A 12,944-nucleotide genomic window follows, 5' to 3' on the forward strand; every position below is an offset into this window, starting at 1 on the left:
CTATTCAATTGATTCTGTACCCTCTGTCTATGTATACTTCTACACATATATACACACACTCACATATGTATTCATACATACATATACCCTCCTATATAGACATATATATGTATGTATACATATATATATATATACATTTATATTCCCTTTAACTATCCTCATACTGAGAAAAGTTTCATAAATTACAATTATTGTTTCTCCATGTAGGCTTGTAAATAGTTCAACTTTGACAAGTTCCTTATGATTTCTTTTCCCTGTTTACCTTCTCATGCTTCTCTTGCTTCTTCTATCTGAATGTCAAATTTTCTATTCAACTCTGGTTTTTTCATCAGGAATGCTTGAAAGTCCTCTATTTCATTGAATGACCATATTTTCCCTGAAACATGATACTCAGTTTTGTTGGGTAGGTGATTCTTGGTTTTAATCCCAGCTCCTTTGACCTCCAGAATATCATATTCCAAGCCCTTCAATCCCTTAATGTAGAAGCTGCTAGATCCGGTATTATCCTAATTGTGTTTCTACACTATTTGAATTGTTTCTTCTTGGCTGCTTGTAATATTTTCTCCTTGATCTGGGAACTCTGGAATCTATAATATTCCTAGGAGTTTTCTTTTTTGGGATCTTTTTCAAGAGGTGATTGGTGGATTCTTTCAAACTCTATTTTGCCCTCTGGTTCTAAAACATCAGGGCAATTTTCCTTGAGAATTTCTTGAAGGATGATTTCTAGGTTCTTTTTTTGATCATGGCTTTTGGGTAGTCCAATAATTTTTAAATTATCTCTCCTGGATCTATTTTCCAGGTCAGTGGTTTTTCCAATGAGATTTTTCACATTGCCTTCTATTTTTTTCATTTGTTTGGATCTGTTTAATAGTATCATGATTTCTTATAAAGTCATTAGCTTCCATTTGCTACAATCAAATTCTGAAGGAATGATTCTCTTCAGTGAGCTGTTGAGATTCTTTTTCCATCTGGCAAATTTGGCTTTTTAAGGCATTCTTCTCCTCATTGCCTTTTTGAGCCTCTTTTGCCATTTAAGTTAGTCTATTTTTTAAGGTATGATTTTCTTCAATCACGTTGTTGACTCTCTTTTCATGATTTTCTTGCATCATTCTCATTTCCCAATTTTTCCTTCACTTCTCTTATTTGATTTTCAAAATCCTTCTTGAGTTCCTTCATGGCCTCCATAACCAGTTCCTGTTTTTCTTGGAAGCTTTTGGTGCAGGAGTTCTGACTTCATTGTCTTCCTCCTGTTCCATGCTTTGATCCTTTTTGTCCCCGAAAAAGGAATCTAAAGTAGTATTTCTCTGCTTGCTTTGCTTCCTTTGCTTGCTCATGTTGCCACTCAATTACTTGACTTTTGATCTCTTTATTACAGTAGAACTCTGCTTCCAGATGGGAGAGCTCTGTCCCAAATCACTGGGGTTTTTCCAGCTGCCAGAGCTATTAGGAGGGTGCCATCTCTACAGCCCCCACAAACTCTGGCTCACTGGTCACACACCCCAGGACCACCACCCAAGACTGTGATCCAGATCCAGACAGGTTAAAGGAAGAGCAATTACCCTCTGAATATTTGCTTGGCCCCACTATGATCTGCAGGCCAGGAGCTCTGATGCAGTTACATGGAGGCAGCTGAATGGCTGCTGCCCTTCCACCACTTCTCACTCTGGGGGCAAAGGTTGGAATGCACTCCTAGTCCCCCTCAGTTCCAACAGAGTTCTACACTGACCTCTTACTTTGTCTTTGGCATTTATGGATTGATATTTCTGGAAACCACTACAGCTGCTGGTGATCCACTGTGATAGTAATGGCAATTAAAGATTCCCCTGTATTGGCTTGGTTTTCAAATTGATTGTGTTAAAACCCAGAGCTTCTTAATCCCACCTGTGGGATGGACTTTTTGATGTGAAAAGAAAGTCTTGAACTGGGAGGAGCTGGTGACGTAGATTGGGAGAGACACTAGAGAGAGGCGGAAGATCTTTTTGGAAGCAGCACCTCGTGGAGAGAGAGAGACTAAGAGAATTGCTGGTGGCCGCTTTGAATTGCCCTGGACTTTTGAGACCTGCCCTCTGAGCTGCCAAGGACTGAGGAGACATGGCTGTTTTGCTGGTACTTTGTCTGTCTGTTTTGATGTTATTTTGCCAGATTTGTCCACTGGTGAAAGACAGTCCTGTTGTTGAAGAAGTCCTGGAACCTGGCATTTGGTTAAGAAGCCCTGAGACTGTCCTGCAGACAGAGAGTGAATACTGTCCACTGGTGAGGGACAGTGCTGTTGTTGCAGGGGTCTGGAGACTGTCCTGCAGACAGAGTGAATACTGTCCACTGGTGAAGGACAGTGCTGTTGTTGCAGGGGTCTGGGAGCCTTTCTGTTGGTTCAGAAGCCCTGAAGAAGGATTTTCTTGTTGTATGTTTACAGAAATCCTGGGAGAGGGCTTTGCTAATGTGTTCAGGGGTTCTAGGACTGCTCTACAGACAGAGGATAAATTCATGAAGGGATTGGCAATGTGTCTTATGGCCTTGCTAAGCCTTGTCTCCCCAGGAACTAAGATTGCTGAGAACTTGCCTCGTGTCAAGATGAAGAAAAGACCTCCATTTGGGTATTAAGTGCTGTGTTTAAACTTGATGTAACTCTGGGGTAGATTCAATTGTGATCCAGGGGTGGGGAACTTTTGACCTTTCTGTGCTCTGTGATTGAACAAATGAAGGTACTTTACTTATGTTTGGAAACTAATCTCCATTTGAGAAGAGGGGCTTTGTGGTGGAACAAATGAAGGTATAGCCTAGGGGTGGAGAAGTATTTAGAACAGAGACTTTGTAATTGATTGAATGATTGGAAGGTCCTGGGGTGGGGTAGTCCTTGGAGATTATTTAATCAAGCTTAGTAAATGCTGTATTTGGAATAATGTCATGTTTTGATCTTCTCTGTTCTTGGTTTGTCACTGAATAAAATGGAGAGCACCTATGCTGGTATTCTGAACCTTGGGAAGTTGCCTTTCTTTTGGCATTACATTACATCCACTCTCCCCAAGTCCAGCTGCTGCTGGTTGGGCCTGCCTGGGGCTAAAACCGCAGGCTCCCATGGGGCTGGGCTCTGCTCCCAGTGTAGTGATGGACCCTTCCTGCCAGTCTGCCGGGCTGCCTTTAGTGGGAGATTTGTTTCTCTCTGTCACTTTGTGGGTTCTGTAGCTCTAAAATTTGTTTAGAGTCATATTTTATAGGTATTTGAGGTTGTTATGGCAGGAGCTCACGGAGTTTTCCTGCTTCTATGCCACCATCTTGGCTCCATCCCTGCCCAGTGTGTGAATCTATTTACAAACAACAGACTAAGTTTTATTCTAGCCATGGAGCTGGGTTTTCTATAAAGGCAGCTAGACAGAGCACTGGCAGTGGATTTGGAAAGAGTAGAGTTCAAATACTACTTCAGATATTTACTAACTGTGTGATCCTGGGCAAATCCCTTAACTTCTGATGGCCTGAGTTCCTCATCTTTAAAGTAGAGATAGGAGCAGCACCTACCTCACCAGATTGTTGTGAAGATCAAGTGAGATAACATGTAAAGTGTTTTATAAACCCTATGATGTTATATAAATGCTTGCTATTGTTAAAGAAACTTTAAGATTCTCCAAGCATCACAATAAGCCATCTTGAGTGTTTGTTATAAACACAGTGGGAAGAATTCTATACAAAAGGGATAGAGAAGTATGGGGGAAACTGTGGGGAAAATGAATCTAAACAAAGGGAATCCACAGGGCAGAAATCTTGTTTACGAAGCTGTCTTTTTGGATGGCCTCTACATCTGAGTGTAAGGAACATTGTGAAACACCTGGGATACAAAAGGGCAGCCAGTAGTGGTCAGATTATTTCTAGTTTGATCCTTTCGACATCATACCGCAGGGGCTGACAACCCGGAGACTGACTTATTACATTAGAGTGTTTAGACCATCTCCCTGTCTCCAGGCAAGGTTGGAAATGTTCCCTCTTGTGAAAAAACAATCAAGACTGCATCAGCTTGGTCAGAAAGAGGAGAAAAAAAATATGAGTAATATCAACAGAGTCTAATTAAATCCTAGTTTTGTTAATAATTTTGCTTCAGGGCTATTCCCTAAGATAATGATTTAAGGGGAAAAGATCTTAGAAAGCTTGTTAATTAATCGACCAATATTTCTTGAGCACCTGCTATGTGCTCAGCTCTGACATGTGCTTCCAGAGATACTGAGGAGTTATAAATAAGACTTGGTTCCTGACCTCAAGTAGCTTTTAATCTCATTGGTCATGAAACCACAGAGTACAATTTTATCTATTTGTTTCCTTGATTTTGGGGGTGGAAGCAGGGAAGGGTCAGGACCTATGATTTCTTCATAGGGGAACTCCCCATGTGGAAACTATTGATACAGATTGGTAATTCATCTGAAACTTAAAATCTCTTAAGAGAGTTTCCTGGATCCCTGAAAAACTAAGTTACTTCTCCATGGTCATATCACCTACCATGTATCAAAGGTAGTGATGTGCTCACAAAGGTGCCCTAGGGGTTAATATTAAGGGTTGCTTTTTCAGTATCTTGGGAGGCCCTCCTGAGCCTGAAGGAGTCCTAAAGTCTCTTCCCTTCTCTTGAAATACCATAAAACTTCCCCCTTGTCCTGGACCATAAAATTCCTTGTCTCCCCCTGTCCTGGGTCATAAAATTTCTGCTGTCTCCCTTATCTTGTGTCATCCATCTTCCTCATCCTGTCCCTAAATCTCCAACCCTATTAGAAACCCTAAAAATTCCATCATCATCCTATGGGTGTGTAGCTTTCTGTCTATGTAAGTCTGGTCTTTTTCTTCTATCAGTGCCCTTTTTTAGTTCCTTGCTAAATCTCAGGCCCCCTGTGCTCCATAAGTATGGAGGATTTTCTGAATACAATGAGGGCAGTAAAGGCTGGGGGCTAATCAGGGAAGGCTTGTTGAAGAAGTTGAGCCTTGACTGGATGAGCAGAGGAGAGAGAGAGAGCTCCGAGTTCTAGATGGGAAGAATCGCAATAATAAAGGGATAGAGGTAGAATCTGGCTAGTGAAGATTTGACTTGAATAGAGTAGCTGCTGGGTATGGTAAGTAGTGGGAAATATAGTTAGATGGTGGGTCTCCCTCAAAAAGAGGCAGAGGAATTTGGATTCAACATAGTAGTAAATAGGAGTCATTGAAGGTTTTTGAGCATAGGAGTATAATGACAGAAATGGAGGATGAGCAGCATGACTACACCACACATTCTAGAAGAGAACAGTTATGTCCTCCCTCAATCTTCTTTTTTCCAGGCGAAATACTAATAGTTCCTCCAACCTGTAAAAAAAAACCCAACATATTGTGTTGATGTGCTGCTCCACCTCCCACACTATCATAACTTTCTAGTGATTCCCAATTCCATCTTAATCCCCACCCCTTTTCCATCAATAGAAATCTCTACAAAGAAGTACAGCTAAGCAAAAGAAACTGACATATTATTATGTCTGACAATGTTGGTCTCATTCACCATCTATAGTATTCTGTCACCTCTAGGTCAAGTGTTGGGAAGCATGCTTTACCACTGGTCCTTGGAAGTGATTAACAATCACCTCATTGATCAAAGTTTTGATGTCTTTCAATACCTCATCTGTTCTTAATATGGAATAAACTCAGAGACTCACCATTCTGGTTGACTTTCTTTAGATATTCTGTCTTGGACATTCTGTGTTCTGAACACACCAGAGTAAATTAGGACCATTCCCTTCTTTCTCCTGGCCACCATGTCTCTTTTAAGGTGATTCAAAACCATATTAATATTTTTTTCAGCAATAGCACACTGTTGTCTCATATTAACAATAAACGACAATGGAAACATCCTCCTTTCCCTCCAACTGGAAAGTCAGACTTTGCGCCTGGGTCCCAGGGATCTTGCCAGGGCCTAGGACTCCACACTAGATGTCTCCTTAGTATAAAACAGCTCATGTTCCCCCTGCCTCCCAGTTTCTAACAGCCTCTGTGTATCATCTTCTCTCTTTAGAATGTAAGCTCTTTGAGGGTAGGGACTGTCTTGCTTGCCTACATTTGTATTGCCAGCTCTCAGTGTAGTACTTGCCACATAAGTGCTTAATAATTGTGCGCTCTCTCTCTCTCTCTCTCTCTCTCTCTCTCTCTCTCTCTCTCTCTCTCTCTTTCTCTCTCTCTCTCTCTGTCAATCTGTTACTGACAATCTCTCCTTTTCCCTTTCCCTTTTAGAAGAGTGAATTCTTCATTTATGTAAGTCTACTACCAATCATGGCCTCATCTGGCAAGTTCTCATTCCCCTGTGAAAGACAAATTAGGAGGAGTTACGAGCCTTTTGTTTTCTACACAGAATCTCTTCAGCTAAAGAGAATGCTTTTATGGCTTCTTTTCCTTTTAGGTGGCAATGAATGAACAAGTCTTTTTCTCCACTGGGAATAAGAGGTGAGCAGGAATCATAACTGGGGAGATTAGTCTTGAATATAATCTGCTGGACCCAATGTTGTTCAGAACTATTTTAAGCTGCTGTTCTGCATTTGGGGTTGGAATCTATTTTCATGATTTTCTTCTGCAGAGGAAAGGAGAATGTCAACTTTCATTTTGGATTTTAGAGTCAATTGTGTAACATCACCTGGGGAAGAAAATCTAGTAAATGTTTTCCATTAGATACTTTATCTGCATACATTAGAGACTAATAATATTTGTTTAAGACCTAAATCTTGATGTCTATTTGCACCTGGAAGATACTCAGAACTATGGCTTTTCTGTTATTTAATATATTTTGATGAAATGACCAAAATACAATTTGGAATAAAAATCCCCTCGACTCCATGTTTATTCCTTCTCTGTGGTGATTTAGCCTGTATTTCTAAGAGGCTGTCTTCTCTATTTTCCTCAAAGTTTCTTCTTTTCCCCATAAGGAAGCACACAGGATACCCAGCAAATAGAGAGAAGAATAGGTTTATGTTTAGTTAAATGTAAAGATATGCCAGGATACTGAAGACCCTCTACCTGCCCCCTCTCCTCACCTTTTTTTTTTTTTATCCAGAGGGCCTTTAACTGAGTGGATTCACAAGCAATAAATTAGAAACGTCACTGGACTTAGACTTTCCATGAACACATTACTCATGGGGCCCATCCACTAGAGACAGGTAACATATTAGCCTATTCATTACTCTTCTTTAAGAAAAGGATTTAGTGATGGTGAGAAGAAAGAAGTCAGAAACTGTTATAAAAAAGGGGGGAGAGAGAGAGAGGAAAGTGAGGAGATGGAGGGGGAGAGGGCTTTTCAGAGAAGGGTGTATAAACACCTTTCATTCCAGGTTTTTTTATTTTTTTCCTAAATATGTGACTCAGTGTAGGGGTTTCATTTACTGCTAATTAACTTATTTTTTTCTCTAACAAGCTAAGAGGGGGAAAGATATGCAGTACTTCTGATTAGAAAAATTCCAGTCTCGTCAGGAGACCACTGAATAAGGAGGCCACAGCATTTATTGGGTAGATGAGGAGGAATGGAATTTCATCACTAAAAGAATTTGAGAAGAAAATGAGTTTGTGCTTGCTGCCATCAAATGTGAATATCTAATCTGAAACAGAGTGGCACCAGGAAGCTGGCAGCATTCTAGAAGGTTATTGAGAGAGAATCTGAAAAAATAAGGCAGTAAAGGTAGCCTTCTTTTTATGGCAACCCAGTCTATGAGGCCTTATTTTAATGGAATTTATAAAATTAGGGGTAATTTGATATATTTTTGTGCTCAATTCACCTTGATGGAATTTTGATTTTCTATACATAAGGGAGAAATTGTGAATGGGGGAACCAGGAGGAAGATGGAAAAAAATGAAATTCTGTAGTGTCAGGGAGTATAAGGAGAGAGACAGACAGACAGAAACAGAGAAAAGTACAGAGAGTAGGGGAGGGAGAAAGACAGAGAAAGGGACAGAGACAAAGATATATAGAGAGTCAAATCAGCAGCAGCAACAATCTGGTGATATGATCTAGTGCCTGGGAGTACAATAAACCTCCAACAGCCTATAACTCCAGTCTCTTTTCCAGCAACTTGTATGTACCTTGGCTCACTCATGCTCCATCCAGGTCTTGTAGGTATTTTAGTCTAAGTGTTTAATCCCCAGGACCTCTTTAGAGAAGAACCAGGTGGTTTGCTTTCATTCTTCCCCTACTCCCAGATAACAGTGCATCCTTTAATAGGTGTTTATTATGAAGTAATACATAGTAATACACAATGTTGTAGTGGAATGGGGGAAAGATTTATAGAAAAAATCTATGGCAAAGATACCTGTAGTTTAACCCTGGTCCAAAGTACCAAATGCAGGGCACTCTTCCTACCCTGATCGGTGTCCTCTCTTCTGCCTAGCTTCCCTTTTCCCAGGCTTGACCAGAGAGAACTGGCACTTGTCTTTGATTGCTTTGTATCTGCCTGTCAGTGTCTCCTTGCTCTCTCAGATACCTGCCATCTCCCCTTCCCACCCGCCCCCACTCCACCCCCATACTCCCATTGCCTATGTCTGTGTCTAATTTTCACAAGGTCTTGCTCTCAGATAGTTGCCATGGTTAGAAAGCATATGATAAAGAAACCCAACAAACTCAGGAATGTTAGTTAACAAAAGGAAAAAAAATTTAAAGCACTTCTTCTTACCATGGGATATTTGCATTCTAATAAGGTTAATAATGTTGACAGTAATCTTAAGCTAGTCCAGGCTGTCGAACTCTGTTATACATGAATATATACAAGACAGAAAGCATGATATAGTCGTGGAAAGGGCATTGGATGTGTGCTCTGCAGACCTAGGTTTGTATCCCAGCTCTGGGTGATGTTGGGCAAATCTATCTCTCTAGGACTATGTTTCATATCAAATGAAGGTTAGGGCTTTTGAGAAAAAGGCAGTGGGGTTCTTCCCCCTCAGGCTTCCAGTAGGGAAAGAAGATATTGAGACAGGAAAATGACAAAAAGGGAGTAGGTGTCTGAAGTCAGTTCAGCAAGCAGAGAAGTTAGAGGAGGTAGAAAAAGTCAGTTAACAAGCATTTATTATGCACTCAGTACGCTCCAGGTATGACTGACATGCTTGAATTATGGATTTCTACTTAAATGCTTTTTAGAGCAACAGCTGCCATTTATGTTGCAGCTTTTAGTCAATCAATAAGTATTTAAGTGCCTACTATGTGCCAGACTCTGTGCTAAGTTCTGAAGATACAAAGTGAGCAAAAGACAGTCCCTACCCTCAAGGAGCTTATAATCTAATTGAGGAGACAAGCAAACAAATATGAAGAAATAAGCTATATACAGGATAAAGAGGAAATAATTAGGAGGGAAGTGAATGGTAGGAATTGGTGGGACTTATTAGTTTTGTATCAAAGTCAATATGGATTTTAAAAAAAGGAAAGATGGAAAGATGAGAAGTGGTGGTTTATAATTCCCTGCTGAGAGAAACCAACATGGTGATATGTCAACCTGACATTAGCAATAAATGGGTTTGTTTTCTTCCCAGAGCATGAATCCAGAATAGAAAAAATAACACAAATCTCACCAAGCCTGATGACCACTACCCAATTCTAGTGATTCATGTGGGTGTCATACTACCAAACTAGACCATACTACCAAAGAAAATATTTCTAGGGATAATAAAGTCTTGATCAAGAAAACGAAGACTGTAGGGTAATAGGTGGTAATTTTCTTCACTGCTACCACTTGAAGGTGTACACTTAAGAAGTAAAAGAAAGATTTGGGAAGGGCACATCTACTGGAAAAGATGGTGTCTGGGAACAAGACTTGGATTTCTGGAGTACACCTTAAAATATAGGTGTTATATAGGCTTTTAGTCTGGTATAAAGTCATCTAATAGAGCTGGTAAAAATGTATTTACCAGGATAGCTTACAAATGTTAACAGGAGAGATTTAAACTAAATGTTAAAGCTTAAACTGAGGCTAGAGGTGAATGCTAAGACCAGTAAATAATATTTTTTATTATAACCTTTACATGAGAAGCTCCCTCCTGGGTACACTTTGTAGAACTTTCACTGGCTCATTGTTCCTACTTGGGTTGAATGTTGGAGAGTCCATCAGTATCTGGCTCTCTCTTAAGGGTAGCCACCAAGGATAAGTTCCTCTTAAAAGCACTCTGGCTCACAAAACTAAACATGAAGGACTTTTTAATTTACTAATCACTTGATACAAAAGGGACTTACAACCAAGATCTTAGAGAATCAAAAGGCAATTCTATCCCTAGGGGGTGGGTAACCTTCTTCCACAGAGAGGAGAGCAGTTGCTGTGATAAAAGTCCTGGTTGGGGTGGGCATTTAACAAGAAGGGGAGGCTAGGGTTTGATCCTCAATCTCTGACCTCTCTTCCCTGTACCTGTTCCCAGATCCCATAAGAAGGTGGATATTAATTACACAGGATTTTGGTTACTCTGCCCCATGTCTCCACTTTATATACATCAGCTTCAGTAACCACTGTAATTTCTCTTGTAGCTCTGCTCCTTCTCTGAGTTCCACATTTCTACAACTCTGCAGATGATGTTTGTCACCTTGCACAGGGGCCAACTGTCTAGCAATGTAGAGGAACCACTTGGCTCCATGTCAAACTTAACATACTCTGAAGTTAGAATGTTTTATACTCTGAAATTTTCTTTTTGAGCACTTGAGTCTCACAGCTCCCACACTCTCTCAGGGTGCTACGGAAACATTTCCCTCTTATATAACTCTGAGTAACTTTTTACTCCTTAGAGTAAGCTACTCTCATTTACTTGGGGTCAGTTACACTCATTACTTCTGTTTACTTAGCAATGTTGCACAGTGGATAGAGCACCTAGCTTGAAGTCAGGAAGACCCAAATTCAAATCTTCTGACACTAACTAGTTGAATGATCCTGGGCAAGTCATTTAATCTCTCTTAGCTTCAATTTCCCCATCTGTAAAACTGGAATACTTCCCAGAGAGTCAAACAAAATAATAAATCTAAAATGCTTTGCAAACCTTAACGTGCTACATACATAGCTCTTGTTGTCATTATTACCTCCTTTTTCTCTGGGTATCTAAAGTGTGCTCTTTCCCCTTAAGTCAACACTTCCTAATACTGAATCTTGGGGTTTGGAGAGTCACTGCCATGTTCTCCCTGCTTGGCATTCTGTCCCCCTCCATCTTCCTCTGGGGCAACAAGCCTGGATTATTCAAATTATCTCAGTGTTGCTACAATAATAATCTCCAAATCAAAAAAAGGGGGGAGAAGAGGCAGAGTCAGCTTGGTCTTTTCTGTGCAGGCACCCCACAATAAGGGGAAGAGTCTGGTACTGAGGGAGAGAAAAATGTTTGTACTCACACACACACATATATAATATATGTTGAGGAAGAGAAGGGCCCTACACAGGGTAGATCAGAGGATATTTGCAGATGAGGAAAAGAAAGCAGAGATACCCCACTTATTTTGTTTCTGTCTTGCTTCTTTTTCTGGAAAGGAAAATATTCTTTGGACTAGGGAGGATGACTAATGACTAATAGGAAACAGAAACTTAAGATAAGTGAGGAAATAATAAGAAAGCTAAGTGCCAATGTACTGAAAATCTGGCACATGTGATTGCAGGGTGACTGCCAATGGTCTCTGAAAGGTTACGCAGAATAGAAGAGGTATCCCAGGACTGGAAAGAGCACATGTCCTGATTTTCAAAACGGAAAAGAGGACAGAATCTTGAACTCTAGGCTAGTGAGTTTAGTTTTAATTCCTAGTAAGATTCTGGAGAAGTTTCGTTTACTCAAAATCAGGATGGCGTCATCCAGAACAGGTCATACCAGAATAACTACATTCCCCCTTTTCGACAGGGTTACTAGATTGATTGATCAGGGACATGCTGTAAATATAATTTATATATATTTCCACAAAGAATCTGACAGTTGTTTGGCCTCTCTGATATGGGGAAGATGAGAGTATAGTTAGGTAGATTCTGACCTGGATAAGGGATTAGACTTAGAACTCAGTGGGTTGATGTCTGTTTTGGTAGTGTTTTCTAACGGAGTGCCCCCAAGATTCTGTCCTTCATCCTATAGGATTCAATATTTCTATCAACTTGGACGATGACATGGTTGGCATGCTTTCAAATATGTAGTTAGCTTAAAGCTAGGAGGAAAAGTGCATATGTTATATGTCAGTCCGGATGCTAAAAAATCACCATAGGCTATAATGATGGGTTTAATCTAATAAGATGAAATTTATTATTATTTAGTGATAAATGTAGTGAGAAATGCAAAGTCCTATACTTTGCCAAAAAAAACCCCAGCTTTACAAACCTAAGATGTGAGATGATAGTTTAAAATGATCTGTGATATGAATAGATTGTAAACTTCATCTGAGTTGACAGGGCAACATGACAACAAAAAAAGTTAAACATCACAGGATGCAATTTTTAAAAAAGTTACAGTATCCAGCACAAGAAAGGTGACAGCCCCACTCTCCCTGGTTCTGATCAGACAGAGCACATCTGGATTATTCTGTTCAATTTTGGGTGTAACATTTCAGGAAGGATTCCAACAAACAGCTACATGTCCAGAAGAGGGTATTCAAGGTAGTGAGGCCTCAAGACCATGCCATATGAGGATCAGCTGAAGGAACTGAGGATAATCAGACTGAAGAGTACAAGATTTAGTGGGATATGCTGACTATATTTAAGTGTTTGAAATGCTCTTTTTCTCCCTCTCCTCCCCTCACTCTTCTTTGTCTTCCTCCTCCTCCTGCTTCTTGTTTCTAATATTGGTGGCGGCAGATTCAAAACAAGTTAATTTGCATTTATTAAGCACCTATTATGCACTGGGCTTTGTGTTAAAAGCTAGGTAAAAGATAGTTCCTGCTCTTAAGGAGATCATATCTATCAGGGAGATGACAGGCAAGTAGTTCTGTATATATATATATATATATATATATATATATATATATATATATATATATA

This window comes from Petaurus breviceps, unplaced genomic scaffold (assembly GCF_028583685.1).
Source record: "Petaurus breviceps papuanus isolate PSGF00001 unplaced genomic scaffold, PetGlider_PUasm1.0 91133, whole genome shotgun sequence".
NCBI classification, from domain to species: Eukaryota; Metazoa; Chordata; class Mammalia; order Diprotodontia; family Petauridae; genus Petaurus; species Petaurus breviceps.